This window comes from Pristiophorus japonicus, chromosome 12, assembly GCF_044704955.1.
Source record: "Pristiophorus japonicus isolate sPriJap1 chromosome 12, sPriJap1.hap1, whole genome shotgun sequence".
Taxonomy (NCBI): Eukaryota; Metazoa; Chordata; class Chondrichthyes; family Pristiophoridae; genus Pristiophorus; species Pristiophorus japonicus.
Window position 1 is genome coordinate 173746702 of NC_091988.1, and position 24452 is coordinate 173771153.

Genomic DNA, 24452 nt, shown 5'->3' on the forward strand with positions numbered 1-24452 from the left:
AGGCTCAATGACCTCACAAGGGTGGCTAAGGTAAGTTTAAGTACTCTTGCCAATGCACATCCTCCAATCATACAACCTTCATTCACCGTCTTACCAATCATACACCTTCTCTCTCAGCATCTGGGTGTCAGGAGAACTCACTTCTGCAAAGGGAAACCTCTTCTTTATTCTGTCGACACCCATTGCCTGCTACAAGGGCTACAATGAGTATACTTCATTGAAAAGGACAATGAACCTCCGCATCTTATCATCATAGAAGTGTCATGTGATTTACATGCTCTGAACACTGTCTTCTTTTGTTTCCCTCCGAAGGAAAAGATGGCCAACAATCAGGTCCAAACTGTAGGAGGAGCGGTGAAAACTCTGAGTGCATATGAAGAGAAGGTGTGGTAATTTGTGGGCGGACAGATAGCAGAAACTTTGGCAGCAGGTAAGGTTGGAGGTAAAGTTGCAACAGGAGGTTGAGAAAAGCTGGGAAATGCTCATCATAGGGAGTCTCGGTCCCAATTTTAACTGAGGGCCCATTTTGATGTCAGTTCAGCTGCAGCAAAAACGAGGCCTGGTGTATTTTAACTCCAGCCACATTAAAATACTTCCTGCCAACACTCCCGCTGTTTGAGGTAGGATGTCGGCAGAAAATTGTAAAAATTTTTGTGGTTCAGATAAATCCACGGGATCAGTCGCAATGGAAATGAAAATTGGGAGAGATGCATGATGGGTAGCTGATCTGATATCAGCCATTTTCCTCTATCGGCAAAAGCCAAAATTATCCCTGGTGATGTGGGGGGGTGCGGGGGCAGTATGGGGGGCGCAGGTGGTGGGCGGTAAGGGGGAAAGAGGGGGGGAGGCAAAGACAGACAAAGGAAAGGGGGTAAATGTTTTTGTTTTCAGACTTGCCGTGAATTAGCCCCAAAATTGCCCTCCCGTTCACCCCGTTTCGAATGTTTTTACCACCGCGGTGATTGAGATGGCCTCTTGATCAAAATTCTGTTCTTTGGTTTTTTTCAGGTGGACCGAAAGTCATTCATAATGGGGGCGGAAGTGGAGTGGTGTGCACATCAGAGGGGTGGAAGTTGGGGGGGGGGGGGAAGGGTGCGGAGGGGAGTGTGGTGACCACCGCGATGACGCCATCACGGCGCCTCATCACCACAGCTCTCCCCTTCACTTAAAGGGGAGAGCCTGTGCAATGTTTAAAGTTCGGTCCACTGGGCCACCAGGGAGGGTTTCGGCTGGGCCAGCGGCCTGGCGCCCAAGAGGCTGCCTGTTGGCGGTCTGGCCGAACCCGGGGGCATAATTGTCGGGCCAACATGGCAGTCGTCGGACAAAAGAAAACGCGGTGGCAGCCGCAGTAGGTCCTCCACTTTAATGGGAGCTGCACTGCCATTGCCTCACTGCACCACCGTGAAAAAGCTTGTTTTGGCACCGCCCGGCAGGAGAAAGATTTTCACAACATAATTTCACCATAGGGGAAGGGGGGAGTGGGACATCAGCGGTGTGCACTGTGGTGACGCACTTAGCGCGGATTGGCACCAGCGGAGCGGTCGGGGGGTGGTGGGTGGGGGAAGTGGGGCACTGCCGCGATACGGCAGGAGCGGAATTTTGATACTGGCGGCCATTACACGAAAAGTTGGCGGCTATTGTACTCTGCAGCATGGCTGCCGGTTTCTGGTGTTGAGGCCTTCAGGAAAGAGGCAATTCCAGCCCCAGTGAGACACAAGAGTCTGAGGCATTAGAATATGAGAATTCTTTGGTGGAACGAGTTGTAAAATGTTTTGAGAACCCCTGATATTGCACTTCAAATCCCCTTCTAAACTGGAGTAGAACAGTTTGGTAGCATTCAGACTGACCTTGAAATGAGCTGACCTCTAGTGGATAGTATTCACTAGTACATTATGCAGTATTCACAATAGGACATGAATTTCCTCAATGAAATTAACGCTTCTAAATGGTCCATTTCCAGGCCAGCTGTAATGTCAATAAATAACTTGCCATGAGACAAGTGCCCACTGTATTTCAAAGGAAACATTTATTTTATTGCAAGCTAAGGGGGTGGAAGTTGGTGTCTGGAAGGAAAAGGCTGTCAGTTAAGGAGTGTGTGGAGGAAGAGCATCCGGGAGGGCGCTGAGCTCCTCGAGTCTCATCGCTGAGAGCATGCAGAAACCAAACGCAGACAGCGGAAGGAGTGTGCGGAAAACCAGACTCCCCACCCACCCTTTCCTTCAACCACTGTCTGTCCCACCTGTGACAGAGACTGTAATTCCTGTATTGGACTGTACTGTCACCTGAGAACTCACTTTTAGAGTGAAAGCAAGTCTTCCTTGATTTCGAGGGACTGCCTATGATGATGATGATGGGTGTGGCAATTGTGAAGTGAGGATTTTGGAGGGAAGAAAGGTATTTTTGAGTTGTGCAGGGCAGTTGATGGGTATTAGGGGAGTTGTAGGTGCCTTTGCCCAGAGTGTAGTGTGAAGGGTTGGTAACGTGAGTGTTGCTTTAATGGGGTGAAGTGTGGTGGTGTCGAGGGTGGGCACGGAGGAAAGGGAATGTGTGGTGAATTGCTACCCTTGCGTGCCCTCATGAAGTGACTTCACTTTTCTCTGTACTGTTGATCTGTACTGGGTGTGAGCGTTGGGATTCAGAACCAGTTCCCTGCAGGTGCCACAACTGATGTTGGTTTCTGGTTTAGTGAAAGAAAGATGCAGGAGTGTGATAATAATACTCTATTTGTGTATCATCGTATCATTTTGAAATATTGCAAAGCACTTTGCATAATAAATTACTTTCAAAGTGCAAACAAAGCAGTCATTCTCCAGCAACAATTCCTCACAAGCAACAGAGACAAATGACCAGTTAATCTGTTTGTTTGAGTGTGGGAGGAATGTTGGGAGGAAACTTGGGAAATGCCTGCTGTTATTCAAATAATTCCATGGCTTTAAGGTCTAACCAAATCACCACACAGGCCTCACAGCACAGCACTCCTTTAGACTTTCAATTGGTACAAATTAAGAACATTTCATAATTTCAGCACTGACATCTGCAAAATTATAGAATAACAGCACTCCTTCAGTACTGCTCTGGAATGTCAGGCCATATTATGTGCTCAAGTCCTGATGTGGAGTTCAAACCCAAAAACTCTGATCCAGAGGCAAAAATACCACCAACTGAGCCAAGCTGACACAAAATAACACAATAAACATTAATATCATGATTAATGCATTGCAGGAAGTATATGAAATGTTATTATGGTTGTAATGTATTATCACATGGTTTGGTATGAACATGCTCAGTTCGCTCTGGTCTAATAAAGCAAGCACATGGACTAGCAACTCATCGTGTAAGAACATAAGAAATAGGAGCAGTAGTAGGCCACCTGGCCCCTTGAGCCCGCTCCGCCATTCAATAAGATCATAGCTGATCTGATCACGGACTCAGCTCCACTTCCCAGCCCGCTCCCCGTAGCTCTTTATTCCCTTATCACTCAAAAATCTGTCTATATCCGCCTTAAATATATTCAATGACCCAGTCTCCACAGCTCTCTGGCGCAGAGAATACCATAGATTTACAACCCCCTGAGAGAAGAAGTTCCTCCTCCTCTCAGTTTTAAATGGGCGGCCCCTTATTCTAAGACTATGTCCCCTCGTCTTAGTTTCCCCTATGAGTGGAAGTATCCTCTCTGCATCCACCTTGTCGAGTCCCCTCATTATCTTATATGTTTCGATAAGATCACCTCTCATTCTTCTGAACTCCAATGTGTATAGTCCAACCTACTCAACGTATCTTCATAAGTCAACCCCTTCATCTCTGGAATCAACCTAGTGAACCTTCTCTGAGCAGTTTTCAATGCAAGTATATCCTTCCTTAAATACGGAGACCAAAACTGTACGCAGTACTCTAGGTGTGGCCTCACCAATACCCTGTACAGTTGTAGCAGAACTTCTCTGCTTTTATACTCTATCTCCCTTGCAATAAAGGCCAACATTCCATTTGCCTTCCTGATTACTTGCTGTATCTGCATACTAACTTTTTGTGTTTCATGCACAAGGATCCTCAGGTCCCTCTGTACTGCAGCACTTTGCAATTTTTCTCCATTTAAATTATAATTTGCTTCTCTATTTTTTATGCCAAAGTGGATAACCTCACATTTTCCCACATTATACTCCATCTGCTAAATTTTTGCCCAATCACTGAGCTTGTAAATATCACCTTGCAGATGTTTGTGTCCTCCTCGAAAGTTGCTTTCCCTCCCATCTTTGTATCATCAGCAAACTTGGCTACATTACACTTGGTCCCTTCATCCAAATCATTAATATAGATTGTAAATAGTTGAGGACCCAGCACAGATCACTGCAGCACCCCATTAGTCACTGATGCCAACCGGAAAATGACCCATTTATCCCGACTCTCTGTTTTCTGTTAGTTAGCCAATCCTCTATCCATGCTAATATATTACCCCCAACCCCATGAACTTTTATCTTATGCAGTAACCGTTTATGTGGCACCTTATCGAATGCCTTCTGGAAATCTAAATACACCACATCCACTGGCTCCCCCTTATCCACCCTGATCGTTACATCCTCAAAGAACTCCAGCAAATTTGTCACATTTGATTTTCCTTTCATAAAACCATGCTGACTCTGTTTGCTTCAATTATGCTTTTCCAAATGTCCTGCTACTGCTTCCTTAATAATGGACTCCAGCATTGGGCGAGCCACATCATCCGCATGCCCGACGTGAGACTCCCTAAGCAAGCGCTCTACATGAACTCCTACACGGCAAGCGAGCCCCGGGTGGGCAGAGGGAACATTTCAAGGATATCCTCAAAGTCTCCTTGATAACATGCAACATCTCCACTGGCACCTGGGAATCCCTGGCCCAAGACCGCCCAAAATGGAGGAAGAACATCCGTGAGGACGCTGAGCACCTCTAGTCTTGTCGCCGAGAGCATTCAGAAACCATGTGCAGACAGCGGAAGGAGCGTGCAGCAAACCAGGCTCCCCACCCACCCTTTCCTTCAACCACTTCTGCCACACCTATGACAGAGACTATAATTCATGCATTGGACTGTTCAGCCACCTAAGAACTCACTTTTTGAGTGGAAGCAAGTCTTCCTCAATTCCAAGGAACTGCCTATGATGATGACTACATAGTGGGGAGGAGAGAACAATTGCGTTTGCTTCATGCACTCCCAGTGTCAGTGAGCGTAATTATGCGCAGATTGAAAGGCAAGCTTTGGCATTAATTTTTGGGGTTAAGAGGTTCCTCAAGTACTTGTATGGTCGTAAGTTTACCATTGTTACAGACCATAAGCTCCTGACAGCAATCCACCACCCAAAGTCCACAGTTCCAACCTTAGCTGCAGCCCGAATGCAGAGATGAGCTTTGATCTTGCCAGCATACATGTATGGTACTGAGTACAATCAACTGATCACTGTAATGCTGATGCTTTGTCTAGATTGCCATCTCCATCACAAGTTACGCCCAATAGGGTAGAAGTGTTCTATTTTTCATACAATGATGAACTGTGAGTCAGAGCTGAAGAGATTGGTAGAGCAACCAAATGTGACCCAGTTATGTCAAAGGTGTATGATTACATAGCAAATGGCTGGCCAAACCAGGTATCAGAGAAAGATATTCATCCATTCTTCATTCGTAGGAATGAATTGTCCGTGGATAAAGATAGTGTCATGTGGGGTGCAAGAGTGATTATCCCCAAAAAAATTCAGGTCCAAGTTATTAGGAGATCTTCATGACCAACACCTGGGAATGTGCTTGACCAAGAGTTTTGCACACAGTTACTTATGGTGGCCAAATCTAGATAAAGATATAGAGTACTTCATCAGTCAGTGTACAACATGTCAATCGGTAAACAAGAAACCACTATCAATACAATTACAGCCATGGAAATGGCCTCCCAGGGTATGGCAAAGGTTTGCTGAGCTAGAAGGACAGCAATTGTTCATTGTGCTTTTATAGCCATTCAAAGTGGGTAGAGGTGCTTCAGATGCGGAAAATAACAACAAGTAAAACACTAAACAACGTGCAAAGATTATTTTCCTCATATGCCCTCCCAGAAGAAAATGTGTCTGATAATGGGTCACAGTTTTGTTCAGAAGAATTTGCACAGTTCATGAGCAAAAATGGAGTGAAACATACCAAGGTTCCACCATACCACCCTGCTTCAAATGGTGCAGCAGAGTGCACTGTACAAATTGTAAAATGTGCCCTCATCAAGAAAATGTTGTATCCAAATCCAAAGAAACAACAGTTGCCGTTGGACCACAAATTGGCTAATTTTCTAATTACATATCGTAATACTCCTCATACAACTACTGGTAGAACACCAGCAGAGTTGCTTCTCAAACAACCATGAACCAGATTCTCGTTGCTAAAACTAAACTTGGCACAGTTCGTAGAAGAGAAACAATTCAGACAGAAATAGAATAATGATAGAGGTAGAGTAAGAGAGAGAAATGTGAAACTAAATCAAAAGGTGAGAGTGAAGAACCATCACCATAAATGGTTAAAGTGGTTACCAGGAAGAGTGGTGAAGATATGTGGTCCTTGCTTATATTTGGTGAAGATGTTTGATCATGGACAGGTTAGGTTTGTTCACAATGATTATATTTTACCTATAGATGTGGAAGGAGTTGAAAGTTGGAATGATTCAATTATTTCTGACTCATCAGATAGTCTTGTCACAAGTAGAGTACCAGTAGCACAGCCTACATCAAATGTACTAGAAACAAGTCCAAGAGAAAGTCAGAATTTAAGTCTGAATCGGAGTCAGGCAGACAAACAGTCTGAAGTTGTAGAGAGTCCAAATGTAAATCAAGGGCATCTTTTGGAGGAAAACTTTCCTCAGGATCAGCCTAGAATGAGTATAAGTTCGACACCATGTTTGAAACGTTCTGTTCGAGAGCAAAGATATCCTCTTCGAAACAGAAAAACAGTGGTTAAGTTTGATTTGTAAATGTGGCAAAATAAGTCCATATCTTTTGTTATGTATTATCATGTAAGTTATGTATGATGATTGTTTGTTATAATTACTTCTTCATTCAGGAGGGAGAAGTGTAATATAGCTCAATCTAGTTGAGTACTGTCCAACCTAGTGGACAACTGTGGTAATGCAGCCATTGCTGTAAATACAATAAAGGAATCAGGTGACAGGTCGTAGAGAACATACCACACGGAGAAATCCTAGAGACATGCTGACAAATGGAATGTACAATTCAACACAATGGCCAGTGAGTAAAGCTGCCTATTATTGTAGCGAGTTTCAACAACAGGCCAAAGGGTAGAAATTCACCTCCGCCTGACACGGGGCACACATACCACTTTTGGCTGCACATTACCGCCGCAATGGATACAGCGCCCATTAGAGTGAAATTCAGCAGTGTGGTATTGGTGGCAGGATTGGGCTCTTTGTAGCGGTGTGGGGGTGGAGTTCCTGATTGGGCCGCGAAATTCAGCTGGTGTCGATTTGCAGCTAATGAGCCAGCTGCTCCCTGGCCTTCTTAAAGGGCCCGGTTTGCAGCTCGGCCCTGAGCAGGGAATGAGTTTGATTCGAAGGCATGGCGAATCCAGGAGGAGCAAGGAGTGCCACCAGATTTTCCTATGCGGAACTCGAGACCCTCATCAAGGCTGTGGAGAGATGGAGGCACGTTCTTTACCCCAACACAGGCAGACTGACTCGTGCTTGTTCCTGGAGAGAGATCGCTGTGGAGGTCTCGGGGACCTCCATTCATGACCGCAACGCCACCCAGTGCCTCAACGACATAATTCGACTGATGAAAGTGAGTACATGTTCCCCCAACTCCTCACCTTCCATCTGTGAGTCTCTCCTTCACCTTCTCTTATTTCCAACCTTCATTATATAGACACTGAAGCAACATTTGAATGGGGAGGCCTGTATATATAATATATATATATTATGTGTGTGTGCGTTCTCACAATGGAGCCTCCCTTTCATGTCAGAGTTACGCCTGCATGTAACGGACTCACACGCAAGCATTGCCGAGGCTTCATGAAACTGCTACCCAGCAAGCCTTATTTGCTTTGCAGGCGAAGGTTTCTCACAACTGAATAGAGCAATAGAGGACTGGTGGCGAGCCAGAGATACAGCAGCTCATTCAGCTGGAAGAAAGGGTGCAGCGGCTAGTGGGCCCACATGTTGCCTTCCCTGTGCCTGCCAGTCGTGTGGATCCCACTGTGGGCAGCATGGGTAAGTGAAGGTCTTCCTTTCATGCCATCTCTCCCTGAAAGTGCCAGCGCCTACCGCGCGTTTGCTTATGATAGTGTACAAGTTGCAGGCTGCATGGTACAATGCCCTAGCTCACCCTCACAGGAGCCCTTGTGCCATTTATGATTGCAGATGAGACCCCAAGTGTGAGCCAAAGCCAGGACGCCAGCCTTGAGGCCACTGACAGTCAAAGCCACAACGACACACTCGAGGCCACTCCATCTATTGCCGCCATATCTGACGAGGCCGAGGAAGAGGGGGACATTGCTGGCAGCACCATGTCACTGCTTCCTACGTTTGCATGCACCAGCTCAGATACTGGGAGTAAGCGGTCGGGAATGTTAGATTTAGCAGAGTGGTCTGCACTGGGTGATGCACCGGGACCTAGTGGGCTGCAGCATGGTGAAGGGCAAAGGGAACCTCGGGTGCCATCTCTCTGGGGGGCAAGTTTGCACATGAGTTCTGTTGAAGAGGACTCCGACGAGCCCATCGATGTTGGGGCTTATGAAAGAAGGGTGGAGGCCATGCATTCCCAGATGTTGCAGGCAATGGCAAGGGTGCCGGAGAGCCTGTCGCAAGTGGTCAGGAGCATGGAGGAGTCCGCCTCCCGCATTGTGGTCAGCTCTGCCCACACCATGGAGCCCATCATTGCCAGTGTGCAGACGATGGTGGACTCCCAGAGTGACTGTGCAGATCCAGCTGTGATACCGCGTCTCGTTGGCGATGTGGCAGCTGCCATTACTGCACAGGTGCAAGGGAACGAGCGTCTGAGTGCTGCTTTGGAGAAGATAGCCTCTATCTGGAAGCTCAGAATGCTCATATGCATTCTGGGCAACAGGCCACGGAGCGTCTTACTGCTGTCGTCCCTGGTGGCATCGAGACTGTGTCTGCTCTCATGCAGTCTCAGCTGGATGCCACGCGCGATCTGACTATTGCCATCATGGCTGGGTCCACCACGGTCCATGGGGATCCTTCCAGTGTTGCTCCAAACCACCGGCCTGTGCTCCAGCAGATTGGTGACAATGGTGAGGTGCTGCCCCGGGGGAGTGGCGCAGGCTCCTCGGACCAGGATGAAGATGTGCTCTCTCAGTATCACAGCAGTCCTGAGCCCAGACCTGTCACTCCGCCATTGCCGACAAGCATGGAATTGCCCCAGCCAAGGCCGACTGAGGCACCAAGGAGGCTGATGCCCAGTCTGCAATTGGCCCTTCCAGGGCCAGAACTGGTCAAGGGCGTCATAGAAGGACATCTATAGTTTCGACACCTGGAATAAAGCAGCCTTCCCAGACCCATGATGCAGCCACAGGGGAGACACTGCGGTGTAGTTCGAGAATAGGCTTGCATAAGAGGGGTTATAAGGAGATGCACAAGGGTGATAAATAATTATGTGTATGCTTTTTGCACCTTTCTTTTTTGTGTAATAAATCTTTATTTTGAGTTCCAATATCTGTGCGGGTCTCTCATTTCACTGTGGCCAATGACGTATGAAAGTTCACATTGGGTTGGTGCTGGAGATGCAAAGATGAAGGGCGAAGTGGGCATGAACTCATCGGAAATGAGCAGCAATGACATGGTTCTGCACTTCCCTTGCAGGGTTTGGATGGCGATGCCGCCTCCTGTGTGGCTGGTGATCCACATCCTGGTCTTCCTCCAGTGCCTCGTCCTCGTGCGCATTGTGCTCCTGCGCCTCCTCCTCCTGGTCCTCCTCCTCCGCCTCCTCGTGCACGTCATGCTTCTGCGCCTCCGCTTCCTGGTCCTCCTCCTCCGCCTCCTCGTGCGCATCGTGCACCTGCACCTCCTCCTCCTGGTCCTCCTCCTCCGCCTCCTTGTGCGCGTCGCGCTCCTGTGTCTCCTCCTCAGGTGGTCCTGCTGGCTCATCCTCCAATGGTTGTGCCCTCATGATTGCCAGGTTGTGAAGCATGCAGCAGACGACCACATTTAGAGAGACCTGCTCAGGCGAGTACTGCAACACTCCACCAGAGTGATCCAGGCCACGGAACCTTTGCTTAAGGATCCCGATGCACTGCTCAATTAAGCACCTGGTGGCTGAATGAGAGTCACTGTAGGCTTGCTGTGTAGCAGTCCTGAGGTTGTGAAGGGTAGTCAGCAGCCGAGTGCAAGTGGGTAATCCTTGTCTCCAAGGAGCCAGCCGCAATCTTGGTTTGCGCCAGCAAACATGCCGAGCACACCGGTCTGGCGCAGGGTGAAAGAATCGTGGCTGCTGGCAGGATACCGGGCATCAACTGCCATGATTTTGCGGTGCTGGTCGCACACCAGCTGGACATTGAGGAAATGCAATCTCTTGCGGTTTCTGAACATCTCGGGATTGTTCTGTGGCGCCCTCAATGTGACGTGGATACAGTCTATGGCACCCTGAACCCTGGAGAAGCCCACAATTCACACAAATACGGTCTGCTGCTCCAACTGCTTCTCCCTGCTCATGGGAAGGAAATGTCGTCCCTCCTCTTATCGAGAGCATCTGTCACTTGATGGATGGAACTATGCGTGGTGAACTGCGAAATGTTCGATATGCCTGCTATAGCAGCTTGGAAAAATCCAGTGGCATAGAGATTGAGTGCTATGGTCACTTTGGTTACGATGGTCAGAACTGTCCTCAGCTTTGTTTGAGGCTGGAGGTCTGGGTGCAGGAGATTGCACAGCTCCCTCACAATGTCCTTCTGGAATCAAAGCCTTCGGAGACATTGGTCATTTGTCAGGTCCATGTATGAAAACTGCTGCCTGTAGACCCTTGCAGGAGAGGGCCTTCTGTCCCCACGTCTATCCTCGCGTCTTCCTATGGCAGCTGCCTCATTGCCTTCTCCCTCATGCTCTTGCTGCTCCTCGCCCTCTGCAGCATGCTGCTGGCAAGCATCTTCCTCCTGTGCATCCTCCCGTTTCACGATTTCACCCACTATCTGGTGCGAGGGGTCAGCATGACTCGTCTCCTGATGGCAGGTCCTTTCTGTGCCACCTCTCTGGTTGAGGTCTGTTGCCATCTCCATGGCCTTCTGCATGTTGGGCAGCCATGTCTGCTGCGTCCCTTGCCCGCTGCCTCTGGAGCTGTTGGAGATGGCGCTGCCTTCTCCTGCGTGCCTCCCTGCCGCGCACAATGTGCAGGAGGCATTCCACTGTCAGCACTGAGCCCATTGCCTGCACAAGCAGAACCTCAACAATGAGGGCTCTGTGTTGTCGAGATTGAAAACCCGAGCCCACTAGCACGCAATCCCGCTCTGAACAACATTATCCACGTTATACTGCATCTGCCATGCATTTTCCCACTCACCTAACCTGTCCAAGTCACCCTGCAGCCTCTTAACATCCTCCTCACAGCTCACACTGCCACCCAGCTTAGTGTCATCTGCAAACTTGGAGATATTGCATTCAGTTCCTTCGTCTAAATCATTAACGTCAGCCAGTCCACCGCACATCGCCGGCCATTCCGCATTGCCCCATGGCTGCTGCTTTCAGGTGACCAGAGGCCTTCTTGGGAGGAGCAATTTTGGCCCCTTAACTCTCATGGGCAAAGACTGGTTTAGAATTAGACTGGAAAAATGTCTTCACCCTATAGATACTTCAAAGAGGCGACGTGACACAACGCTGAACAAATACGAAAGCATGTTTGCAGATAGTTATGAAGGCATCAACAGCTATGACGCAGATATCCGCATCAAGACCACCGTGAAGTTTGTCTATTGTAAGGCAAGGCCAGTCGCCTATGTTATGTATGTAAACATTACCAATGTGTAAGACTTGCCACCAGGGGGTGCACCTGTGGGAGACCCAAGGGTCACCTGCACACCCTGGCCAAGCAGGTACAAAAGGCAGACTACCATGCTGCCTCCTCATTCTGGAGTTACAATAAAGAGACCAAGGTCACAACAGTTTGAGCTTAAGATATACAGTCTTGTGGAGTTATTCTAAACGTAACACCTTATGCTTTGATAAGTCAGGTGGAGGAAGAGCGAGCGAAGCTCAGAGAGAACGGGGTGCTAGTAAAAACTACACCGATTGTGGTAGTACCCAAAGCAGACAGAACTGTATGCTTGTGCGGTGACTACAAAGTTAGCATCAACCAAGCAGTTGACGATAAGCAGTACCCATTACCTACATTGCAAGGCTTATATGCAGCACTCTCTGGGTCAGCTTAACCGGTCATACGCTTATGCTCAGCTGAATGGTGACAAAGAGAGTCAACAGTGTCTTGCCATCAACACACACAAGGGATTGCACTCGTACATCAAGCAGCCATATGGTGTAAATACTTCCCCAAAATATTCCAGGCTACGATGGATAAGATTTTGCAAGGAGTTCCAAATTGCTTCTGCAATCAAGACAATGTGCTGATTGCAACAATCACCGAGGAAGAAAATCTAGATGTGTCAGATATAATACTTCAAAGGTTGAATGCCCACAATGCCAAATTGAAAAGGAACAAATGTGCTTTTGTGCAACCCAAGGTTGATGCAAATGGCTTGCAACCAATGAAGGAAAAGGTTGATGCTGTGATCAATCTTCCAAAGCCACAGAACCTGTCTGAGTTATGATCTTTCCTTGGAATGATCCTGTACTACGCACATTTCTTACCTGAGTTAGCGATCATGTTAGCTGCATTGCATGAGCACCTCAAGAAGGATGTCCAGTGGAAGTGAACGAAAGCACAACAGGAAGCTTACGACATTTGTAAGAGAAGTCTCTCTAGCGATGCTCTACTTGTGCACTATGACACCGAGTGTGAGCTTAAGTTAGCGTGTGATACTTCCAGATACGGTGTGGGAGCTGTAATAAGTCACGTAATGGATGATGGCCAAGAGAAACCAATCATGTTCATATCGCAAACCCTCATAAAGAATGAAAGAAAATACAGGCAAATTGAAAAGGAAGCAATGCCTCAACATAGTGCTTGGAATCAAGAAATTCCAACAGTTCCTGATCGGCAGAACGTTTACCCTGATAACCAATCACAAACTGCTCCGAGCAATATTGGGGCTCAAATCTGCCATCCCTGCAATGGTCGCATCAAGAATGTAATATTGGGCAGTGTTCTCACAATATGACTGCACAATTGAATGTCGCACTTCAAAGCAAAACTCAATCACAGATGCCTTGTCCAGGTTGTCACATGAGGACTCGGGTGTTGGGAGTGAAGGTGCGATTTTCATGCTAGGTACAGTTGAGAAAGACTTTCCCATAAATGCAACTGAGATTGCAGATGAAACTGAAAAAGACATGGGGCTAGACTTTCGGCTTATTGTCGCCGATTTTCTCAACATTACAGCTAGTTTTCCATCTGGCGAGAGTTTCCAAGTAAGTTTTTTCGTTGGTTTCGCTCATATCTGAAGTCACCCGCTGGGACCAAACTGCCCACGTGCAACGCCGAGAGAACAACCGCCAGGGTGTAAGTTTGGCCTCAACCGCCTACGTCCAGGTCGCCGAGAGACCCGCCCTGTAAAAGCTGCTTAAACAGGGCGGTGGGGGGACCCTGCAAAGAAAGGTAAGTTAAAGGTTCTTTATTTTTTTTAATTTAAAAACAGCAATTAGGTTTAAAACTTTCTTGGGAATGCTTTGTATGTTTTTTTAAATAATTAAAAAAAAAGTTTTCCCCCCTCTATAGGCCCAACCGCAGCCTCGGACTAAATTTTACTACTTACCGTCCGTTCCGGTAACGACCGCCCATGTTGCTAACTTTTCACTTACCCGCCAAGAAAACCGCCGACAATGAGTGTGTAACGCCTATTTTATCGCCGGGCGATTAGTTATACTTACTTTAAACATAGAAATGGAAATTCTTGCCAGCTTTTCTCGCCGAATGTTAGTGGTTCTTCTCAGCGGGCAATCAGGCGTTGAGTGCCTTTAGGGAAAGTCTATCCCTTAGTACTGAAAATGGATGTACCTTGAATGGATGGACTGATCAGTGTATGGACACAGAATTGAAACCTTTACATAACCGTTGTGCTGAATTGTCTTGTGAGCAAGGTTGTCTCAAGTGGGGAAAGAGAGTGGTGTTACCTACTTCTTTGAGAGATAGAATTCTGGCCAAACTTCATACTGAACATCCAGGGATCATCAGTATGAAATCAATTGCAAGAAGCTTTGGTCACTGGCTTGGATTTGACAGTGATCTTGAACCACTTGATCGTGAACTCATACATGAGTTCGACGCAGTTCAGGCTTCAGTAACTGAAGTATCACATTCAAACAAGTCTGAGATAGAAACAGAATCATCTTTGAGTTCAGAGATGATTCTGAACAGCCCAAAAATTGATACAACATCAAAACCTTCTGTAACGATAACAGGAAGGCTCCGCAAACCTATTATTAAACTGGATTTGTAGCTCATTCAAAAGAAAAAAATGTCATGAGTTTTTTTTTTACATGGTACATGTAATACTGGGAAAAGTGGGACCATAGTTTTCTTGTATTTGAGAGGGGAATACATCACTTTTTTAAAGGGGGAAAGCAGTGTAACGTATTGTCACATGGTTTGTCACATGGTTTGGTATGAGCAAGCTCAGTTCGGTCTGGTCTAATAAAGCAAGCACATGGACTAGCAACTCATCGTGTCTCTGTCCTTTATTTGTTCTACCCAAGTATATTACAATGGTCGTTATTAGATCAAAAGTAGAATTGCTGCCAAAGTAACAATCACCGACCAAAACTGAGAATAAACACAAGATAGTTGACATACTAGGGATGGATTAATGGTGCATTGGGCACCGGGCAGTAGCTCCGGCCATGGGCCCCCTACTCCCATTCACATCCTGCAGTAAATGACATTTGTGAGCTAAGTCACAGGGCACACTGAGTAAGCGTCAGGTCAGGTCTACATCTCAGGTTATGTTCTGATTGTTCTGATAATATTTTATTATGTTTCCAAACAATCAAACCTATACCTTGATGAAACTCTGTATAAACAGTAAACAACAACGCTTCAATAAAAAAAATCCTTACATTTTGAAACTAAATCGACACTGACAACAATTTAGAACAAGACAGCGCAGTTTTTTTGGAAGACCATCATTTGTCATTTGCATTCCATTTTCTCCACAGAGACAACTGCAAGTATAACATTGCATTGGTCTTTTTCTAAATTTTTGTTGGCTAAACTCGTCAATGATTTTTGAGATGTCAAGTCCTCTCAGTTCTTCGCTCTCGATGCTCATGATTGAAAAACTATTAAGTCGATCTTGTCCCATTTTGTTCCTGACCTCGGGGCCAAAATTGGTGAAGGCCAAGTCCCGCCCAAGTGCCGTCCAAAAGACCGCTGATGGCAGCCGAGAGACCGGTTGGCACTTTGGGCGGGAAATTGATGAAAAATAAATTAAAAGTTAGGCCGGCGGCAAGTGAGCGACGTACGCCATCAAACTGAGCGAGAGCGGGCGGGAGCGGGCGGGAGATCCCAATCTCGACGGCAAAGGCTCTTGCCATTGAAGTGCCGCTGAGGATGGAATCAGGCCCACGGAGGGCGAAAGACCTGAAAATAAAAATGATTGTAAAAAAAAATTTACCTGGAAGACCTTCAGAGGAATCCATTAAGGTAAGTCGCTGTGAAAGAAAAATTATTAAAAAGTTCGCTAACCTTTTTTTTTCAGTTTTTTAAACTTATCTTAGGGGTTAGACCAGCCTCCTTACGGCAATCCTTCCCCCTGTTGGTGCCAACTTCCACCTACACCAATCTGGCATCTCGGTGGGTGGGAGGTGACTTGCACAACTTGGCTGTCCACTGACATCAGCGGATGTTTCCCCGCCCGCCCGCTCCAATCTAAGTGCAAACTGGCACTGGGCGCAACCTGGAGAGGAATCTCGGCGGATCTCGGCGGCAGTCGGAGGCAGTGGACAGTAAGGCCATCAATTTTGGCCCCCTCATCCTTGATGCATTTTAGTTTCGAGAAGGACCGCTCACCACTGCAATTTGATACCATCATCGACAGATATATCTAAAGAGCTATTTCAATGTTAGAAAAGATTTGGGTAAGGGCATGTGTATGGAGGAATTGGTACATTTTCAACTTTGTTGACTTAGTTTGATTGACACAAATTGAGGTTTGAAGCTCTGTTGAAGATACCACCTGTCATGTATGTATGCTTGGGGTTACTAGCCACCAGGTGGTGCCACTGTTGGAGGTCATTGGGCTGTGCGCACGTGTGTGCGGTCCAGGTATAAAAGGCAAGCCATCATGTAATGTAATCACTTTGGGCCCTAATAAAGCAGAGCCAGGTTTGTACCTGTGTTAGTTTACAGTACTCAGTCTATCAAGTTATTACATACAAAATATTTGGCGGCGAGGTAATTTAAGAACCTTCGCATACAAAAAAAATGAGCACAAACAATTGCAATTCTGGAGAAATTCGTGGAGGGAGAGGACTGGGCAGATTTTGTAGCTCACCTGGACCAATACTTCGTGGCCAACAAAATGGAGGAACCCATTGACGCAGTTAGGCACAGGACGATCTTCCTCACAGTTTGCGGTCCGAAAATCTATGGACTCATAAAGAATCTTCTCTCGTCTGCAAGTCCAATGGACAAGGACTATGAGGAATTGTGTGCTCTGGTATGTGACCATCTCAAACCAGAAGAAGGCATCATCATCTCACGATGTCGATTCTACAAGCAAGTTCGTTCTGAGGGCCAGGATGTGTCGGAATTTGTTGCCAACCTAAGCTGGACCGTGTAATTTCGAAAATGCGTTGGGAGACATGCTGCGGGACTTCTTTGTAATCGGCATCAACCACGAGGTGATCCTGCATAAGCTATTGCCGGCGGAGATGCTGGATTTGAGCAAGGCCATCACGATTGCCCAGGCATGCATGACAACGGACAAAAATTTAAAGCAGATATCATCCAAAAATTGGAACTCGACAAGTACTGTAAGCAAGATTGTATCGTCGTTTGGCAGTGCTGCATATGGTAGGGCCTACTCGACTGTGTATGCGAAACCTGTGGCTGCCCACAGTCCGCCAAGGGGAATGAATCCGATTTCACCGTAACAGCATTGTGGGGACAATCATTGGCCTCATCAGTGTCAGTTTAAACAGTACATTTGTAAAGGCTGTTCGAGACTGGGGCATCTCCAGCGCATATGTTCGCAACTGAGCGACACACCACGTGGAGGATGATGACCAGTATAGCGCGAATCCGGATATGCAATCCGAGATACCAGAGGAGAAAGTATATAGACTGTATTTGTTCCTAACAAAGAGTCAACCGATAACGATTAATGTGAAACTTAACGGTGTGCCGGTACCGATGGAATTGGACACGGGTGCGAGTCAATCAATAATGAGCCAGAGGACATTCGACAAGCTGTGGGATACTAAGGCTGGGAGGCCTAAGCTGAGTCCAGTCAATGCCAAGTTGCGTACGTACACTAAAGAATTCATAACGATGATTGGCAGTGCAGTAGTCAAGGTGTCGTATGATGATGCGGTTCATGATTTACCGTTATGGATTGTTCCAGGCAATGGTCCAATGCTGTTCGGCAGGAATTGGCTAGAAAAAATCAAATGGAATTGGAACGATATCAAAGCGTTGTCGTCAGAGGATGATACTCCATGTGCTCAAGTGCTGAGCAAGTTCCCCTCGCAGGAGAACCAGGCATCGGCAATTTCATGGGAGCCAAGGTACAGATCCACATGAACTCGGATGCAAGACCCGTCCACCATAAAGCTAGGGCGGTTCCGTACATGATGAGGGAGAAGGTCGAAATCGAATTGGACAGATTCCAGCGTGAAAGGGTCATATCACCGGTCGAATTTAATGAATGGACCAGTTCCATTGTTTCTGCGTTGAAGAGTGATGGCACTGTCAGGATTTGTGGAGACTACAAGGTTACGATCAACCGAGTTTCGAAACAGGATCAATACCCGTTACCGAAGGCTGCTGATGTGTTTGCAATGCTAGCTGGGGGGAAGCCATTCACTAAACTGGATCTGACGTCGGCCTACATGACACAGGAGCTGGTCGAGACGTCGAAGAAACTTACGTGCATCAACACTCATAAAGCACTGTTTATCTACAACAGGTGTCCTTTCGGAATTCGCTCGGTTGCAACCATATTTCAGAGGAACATGGAGAGTCTACTGAAGTCCGTCCCTAGAACCGTCATGTTCCAAAATGACATCCTGGTCACAGGTCATGGCACCGCCGAACATCTGAATAACCTGGAAGAGATTCTCCATCGTCTGGACAAAGTGAGACTCAGACTGAAACGTTCGAAGTGTGTCTTCATGGTACCGGAAGTCGAATTCCTGGGGAGGAAAATTGCTGCTCACGGCATCAGGCCTACGGACTCGAAAACCAAGGCCATCAAAAATACACCCAAGCCTCAGAATATGACAGAGCTGCGTTCATTCCTTGGTCTACTCAACTACTTCGGTAATTTCCTACCTAGATTGAGCACTTCATTAGAGCCACTGCACATGCTGCTAAGAAAAGGCGACAACTGGGTTTGGGATGCGTCTCAAGATAGAGCTTTTGAGAAAGCTACTAATCTGCTTTGCTCTAACAAGCTGCTGGTACATTATGATTCGTGTAAGCGTCGAGTATTAGCCTGTGATGCTTCGTCATATGGAGTTGGTTGTGTGCTCCAACAAGCTAATGAGTTGGGTAAACTACAACCTGTTGCGTATGCTTCTAAAAGTTTGTCAAAGGCGGAAAGAGCCTACAGCATGGTAGAAAAAGAAGCATTAGCCTGTGTGTATGGGGTTAAAAAGATGCATCAGTACCTGTTTGGTCTTTGGTTTGAACTGGAAACAGATCACAAGCCACTCATTTCATTGTTTTCGGAAAACAAAGATATCAATACCAATGCATCGTCCCACATCCAGTGGTGGGTGCTGACATTATCTGCCTATGATTATGTCATTCGCCATAGACCTGGCACCGAGAATTGTGCCGATGCACTGAGCCGTCTGCCGTTGCCCACACCAGAGGTGGAGACGCCACAACCTGCAGATCTACTATTAGTTATGGATGCTTTTGAAAGTGAAGGAACCTATGGCACGGCTCAACAAGTTAAGACCTGGACAAGCCAGGACCCGATATTATCGGTCGTGAAACATTGTGTCTTTAGTGGTGATTAGTTTGCCATACCCAAGCAAACGGGTGATGAGACCAAACCTTACAACCGTCACAAAGACAAACTATCCATTCAGTCAGATTGTTTACTGTGGGGTAATCATGTTGTTATGCCTAAGAAAGGCAGAGATAAATTTGTACATGATCTACATAACACTTATTCCAGTATTGTCATTATGAAAGCCATTGCCAGGTCTCATGTATGGTGGCCTGGAATTGACTCTGATCTGGAATCATGTGTGCATCAGTGCAACACTTGCATGCAGCTCAGTAAAGTGCCAGCAGAGTTGCCACTGAGTCTGTGGTCGTGGTTATCTAAACCATGGTCCAAGATCCACATCGACTGCAGGTCCCTTCCTGGGAAAGATGTTTTTAGTTGTGGTGGATGCATATTCTAAGTGGACAGAGTGTATAATCATGTCATCCAGTACATCCACAGCTACCCCATTGAAAGCCTTCGTGTCATGTTTGCCACTCATGGTCTGCCCGACATCTTTGTAAACGACAACGGACCTTGCTTCACTAGTCTGGAGTTTCAAGAGTTCATTAAACTCAATGGTATCAAACATGTGAGGTCAGCACCATTCAAATATGCATCTAATTGTCAAGCAAAGCGTGCTGTCCAAGCCATCAAGCAGAGTATGAAACGTGTAACTCAAGGTTCACTGCAGACTCGCTTGTCATGCATATTGCTTAGTTACAGGACAAGACCCCATACGCTTACCGGGGTCCCCCCTGCTGAACTATTGATGAAGAGAGGTCTCAAGACCAAGCTCGCTCTTGTCCACCCTGATTTAAATGATCATGTTGAATACAGACGTCAAAGTCAGCAGTGGTATCATGATCGCGCTGCTGTGTCACGTGACTATTCTGTTAACGATCCTGTGATGTACTGAATTATGGTCAAGATCCCAAGTGGATCGCCGGTACTGTTATGGCCAAGGAGGATAACAGAGTGTTTATCGTCAAGCTCAAGAATGGGCAAACATACAGGAAACATGTTGATCAGATAAAGCTGCGGCACACGGATGAACCGGAGCAGTCTGAGGAAGACACAATCAGTGACCAACCAACCTACCCTCAGTCATCAGAGGGCTCCGATGTCATCAATGAATCTGGACTTTCAATCTCTGACATGGCCATTGCCACTCCCATCAGATCGGCTACCTAGCCCCCAGTCATAACAGACTCAGAACGCTCGCCCAAGGCTGGAGTTGAACTGAGACGATCAACTCGGGAGCGGAAAGCCCCAGAGCGTCTCAATTTGTAAAAAGACTGTTACCGATATCTTAAAGGGGGATATTGTCATGTATGTATGCTTGGGGTTACTAGTCACCAGGTGGTGCCACTATCGGAGGTCATTGAGCTGTACGCACATGTGTGCGGCCTAGGTATAAAAGGAAAGCCATCATGTAATGTAATCACTTTGGGCCCTAATAAAGTAGAACCCGGTTTGTACCTGTGTTAGTTTACAGTATTCAGTCTATCGAGCTATTACATACATAACACCACCAAGCTAGAAAGCTGGATGAATTCACAATGAATCATAGGTTCCACATCTTTGGGATGGAAGTGGGCAAGATTTGCTGCTGCTTGCTTGATCTCATGAGGGAGAACGGCTAGCTTGGACAGGAATCCAAACTTACAGTGGAATTGCTTGTATGCTTCAAGGCGGTGTTTCAAGGTACTGATTAATTGATCAATGATGAAAAGGAACACTTCCGTTTTGAATTTCTCCTTGGGTGACCGCACAGTGTTTTCAGCATCTCCATCGTCATACCCGTTGCATCCTGGATGTGCCTCTGAGATGAATTGTACTCGTGGCCACACAGTTTAATCCCTAGATCTTCGAAGTCCTCAAACTCTGTCTGCTCGGTATTGACAAAATCGACAAGGGACTCGAGTAAGGACACCATGACATTCAGATTCAAGCCAGTCTCTTGAAGCGAGAGATTGGTCAGGTAAAAGCACTTCAAGATTGTGTTCCAAATAACAATGAGAATAGCTGAATCCAGTTCGCCCAGTTTATCAAGGATCAACTGAGCTTCATTTCAGCATTCAACTTTCTGTTCCACATCAGTTGCCAGGGATTCCAACACTTCGCACATGGGAGTGTAACCTTTGAGCAGGGCTGATACTGCTTCATACCTTGCTGACCATCGAGTAGCAGAAAGTTGTTTGACGACAGACAGCCCTAAAGGCTTTAATTTTTCATAAAGCAGTCACCAGCGATACATCGATGCAGAGAGAAAAGTGTACAACTTTTGTACAATATCAAAAAATCTGACGATCACTGGGCTGCATTCGCCACTGTTTTTCCCCACAAGGTTGAGTGAGTGCACTGTGCATGGTATAAACGTAGCATATGGGCATTGCTCTTTGACGATAGTCCAGATACCAATGTATTTCCCACTCGTTTTTGAAGCATTATCATAAGATTGTCTGCGACAATTTTGTATGTCTATCCCGTTCTCATCCAGAAAGGCCAGTATTATTTCTGCTATTTCTTGTCCAGTATGACCGATTATCGGCAAGAATTTTAGGAATTTTTTTTAGGACCAGTCAGTAGAACATAGCGGATGACAAATGTCAGCTGATCTGAGTGTGTGACATCTGCCGTTGAATCAACAGATATTGAATAGAACTCCACCCCCGCCGCCCCCCCCCCCCCCCCACCCCCCCCCCCCGCCCCCAGCCCTTGCAGGAGGCATTAGTTTAAAGTGCACAACTAAAATAGTTGAATCGAACTTCGGCGATTTCAATTCCTGGATAATCATCTCAAGTACTTTGCCACCCAGCAGACTAATCATTTCTTCACACGTGGTAGAAGACAAGTATGACGTATGCCCCTTGTCTTTGTTGGCAAACCGCTTGATGTGTTCAGCAAGAAATGCATCGTAGTTTGCGAGAACCTCCAATTACCATTACTTGGAGACCCAACGATTTAGTCTCTGCCTCTTTCACAGAGAAATGTTATCACATAGGCAGCCCACTCTGGCATCTTGCGCCAGTACTGCCATTCATTTTCAAACTGGAAGACAATATGACCATCCACACAACCAGTGCCCGCTTGTCTAGTGCACATTACTACCATGGCTTCTCTATGCTGGGTGGCTGTTTTAGTGAGATGAATTCCTCTCGTTTCCATGCTTCCAGTCATTAAACTCATGAGTAAAGTGGCTACTTGTTTGTGCTGTGACCTTGTAAGCAGAGCAGTATACTCTACCGTTTGATGGTGAATAACAGAGCCACGTTCACTCCACACGTTCCTCTGTCAGTGAGTGCACACCTGTGAAGAAGGACTTTGAGCAGTATCGGCGACATCCTTCCTTGGCAGAATCGCGCCAGAGTTTTGGAAGTCTTTATCGGCAGTCCTCACTACCTTTTGCAATCCATTGGCTTTGCATGTTTTCTGAGATATTGTCTCCCCACAGCCCAATGTCACGTGTAAGTTGCGCCTCTTTCAGCTCAGTATGCGCCAGCTGGTTTTCATCTTCTTCAACTTGTTGGACTTGGAGCTCCAACTCGGCCAACTCCGGGTCCGGTGCCACGAGTGGTTTCGTTGTTGAAGTTGACTGCACAGCACCATCTTGGCCTTCATCTTCATGATCTTGAGTTTTTAGTTGGAAACAATTATCTAGTTTAAGCAGTTTAGCTACTTCTCGTCTCTTTTGCTTCTCGCGTAGCTGGTGCTCTTTCCTTTTTTTCACCCCCGATTTGTGCGTTGAACGCATCTCTAGGAAAAGGGCATCTAGAGTCTGTTTACATCAAGTCGAGAATAACATGCTCCTGAGCCCTCGCGGCTTCGCCCCGCTCTTGCTACGTCACTTATGTCAATACTGTATACCCTTACCCTTAATCCAACCCTGTATGGGCCCCACTCTAGGCTTGGGCCCCGGGCGACTGCCCCATCTGCCCCTCCTCTCCGCCTTAATCCGTCTCCGCCTTAATCTGACTCCACACTGCCCGGCATTGTGTACAAGCTCCCTCGAAGACAGTCCAATGCATTGAGCAGTTGTTGTTTCACAGCTATCAGTCTTTTATAGGCTGGGCCTCTGGATATCTTCCTCTATGTCTCGAGCTAGGATGCCAGCTCAGACTGCAGACAGCTGGTTTCTGGGCCAGCTTTAAGCCTGCCCTTGCTCCTGCTTACTTATGTTTGATGATTCTTCTAGTGCAAACCCCTCTAACTGATTCTACAGTATTTGGTGTGTCAATTTCTAAGTTGGAGTAAGAATGAATGAGTGGCTCTCGCCCATATCATTGGGTGGGCGCTGCAGTATCTGCATTCACGTCGTGTCTCCCCACCCCCACTGACTTCTTTCATGCTAACATTTTAACATTTTTATTCTTGTCTAAAATCATGTCCTCAATTGAGCATAGGCACTCTTTATACATTACTTCTGCACAATTAATCAATTACAAAACTTAACTCAAAAGCTTACCTAAATTATGTGGAAGAAGTTTTTATTGAACCTGCATTAGTGAATAATTTCAAGTGGATACACAGTTGCAAAATGAGCAAACTCATTCTCTGTCACAACACTGCCTTAACAACACTTGCGTATCACATTTTAAATATTCCTACATCATCATAGGCAGTCCCTTGAACGAGGATGACTTGCTTCCACATGAGTTCACAGATGTTTCAATGAAGGACCCGATATTCCAGTCCTGAACTCCAATTGAGGGGGTGGAAGATGCCTGTGCGTGGATTTTTTTAATGTGTGGTGACCATTGCACATCAGCCACCACACGGGCTTGACAGAGCTAGGCCTTTATCCAGTGGCAAGGGTTAACTAGGATGACTGGAGACCTGCTCTGCTGCATGGACCTAGTGCGCACACATATCGCTGTGTGGGCTGGCCTGTGCTGCCCCTGGGCCTTTGGCTCTTCTGGGCCTCATACCCTCATTTGCTGCACATCCGCAACGATCTCTCGCCACTCACTGCAGGTAAAGACCAATCAGAACTATTGCTTTCAAAGATTCTGCTCGGGATTCTCAGACAAACCAGTAATTTATAAGAACATAAGAAATAGGAGCATGGGTAAGCCATGCGGTCCTTTGAGTCTGCTCCGTCATTCAATCTTCCACCTCAACTCCACCTTCCCGCACTATCCCCATATCCCTTGATTCAA

General features: G+C 46.7%; 1 protein-coding gene across 1 annotated transcript in view; it reads left to right on the top strand.

Moving 5' to 3' along the window:
• Positions 1 to 334: 334 nt before the first annotated feature.
• Positions 335 to 24452, top strand: part of npbwr2b (neuropeptides B/W receptor 2b) — a 56891-nt gene continuing 32773 nt past the window's right edge. Inside the window, exon 1 of the mRNA XM_070895071.1 lies at positions 335 to 430. The gene's annotated coding sequence lies outside the window, so the exon portion shown is untranslated. The remainder of the gene's footprint in view (positions 431 to 24452) is intronic.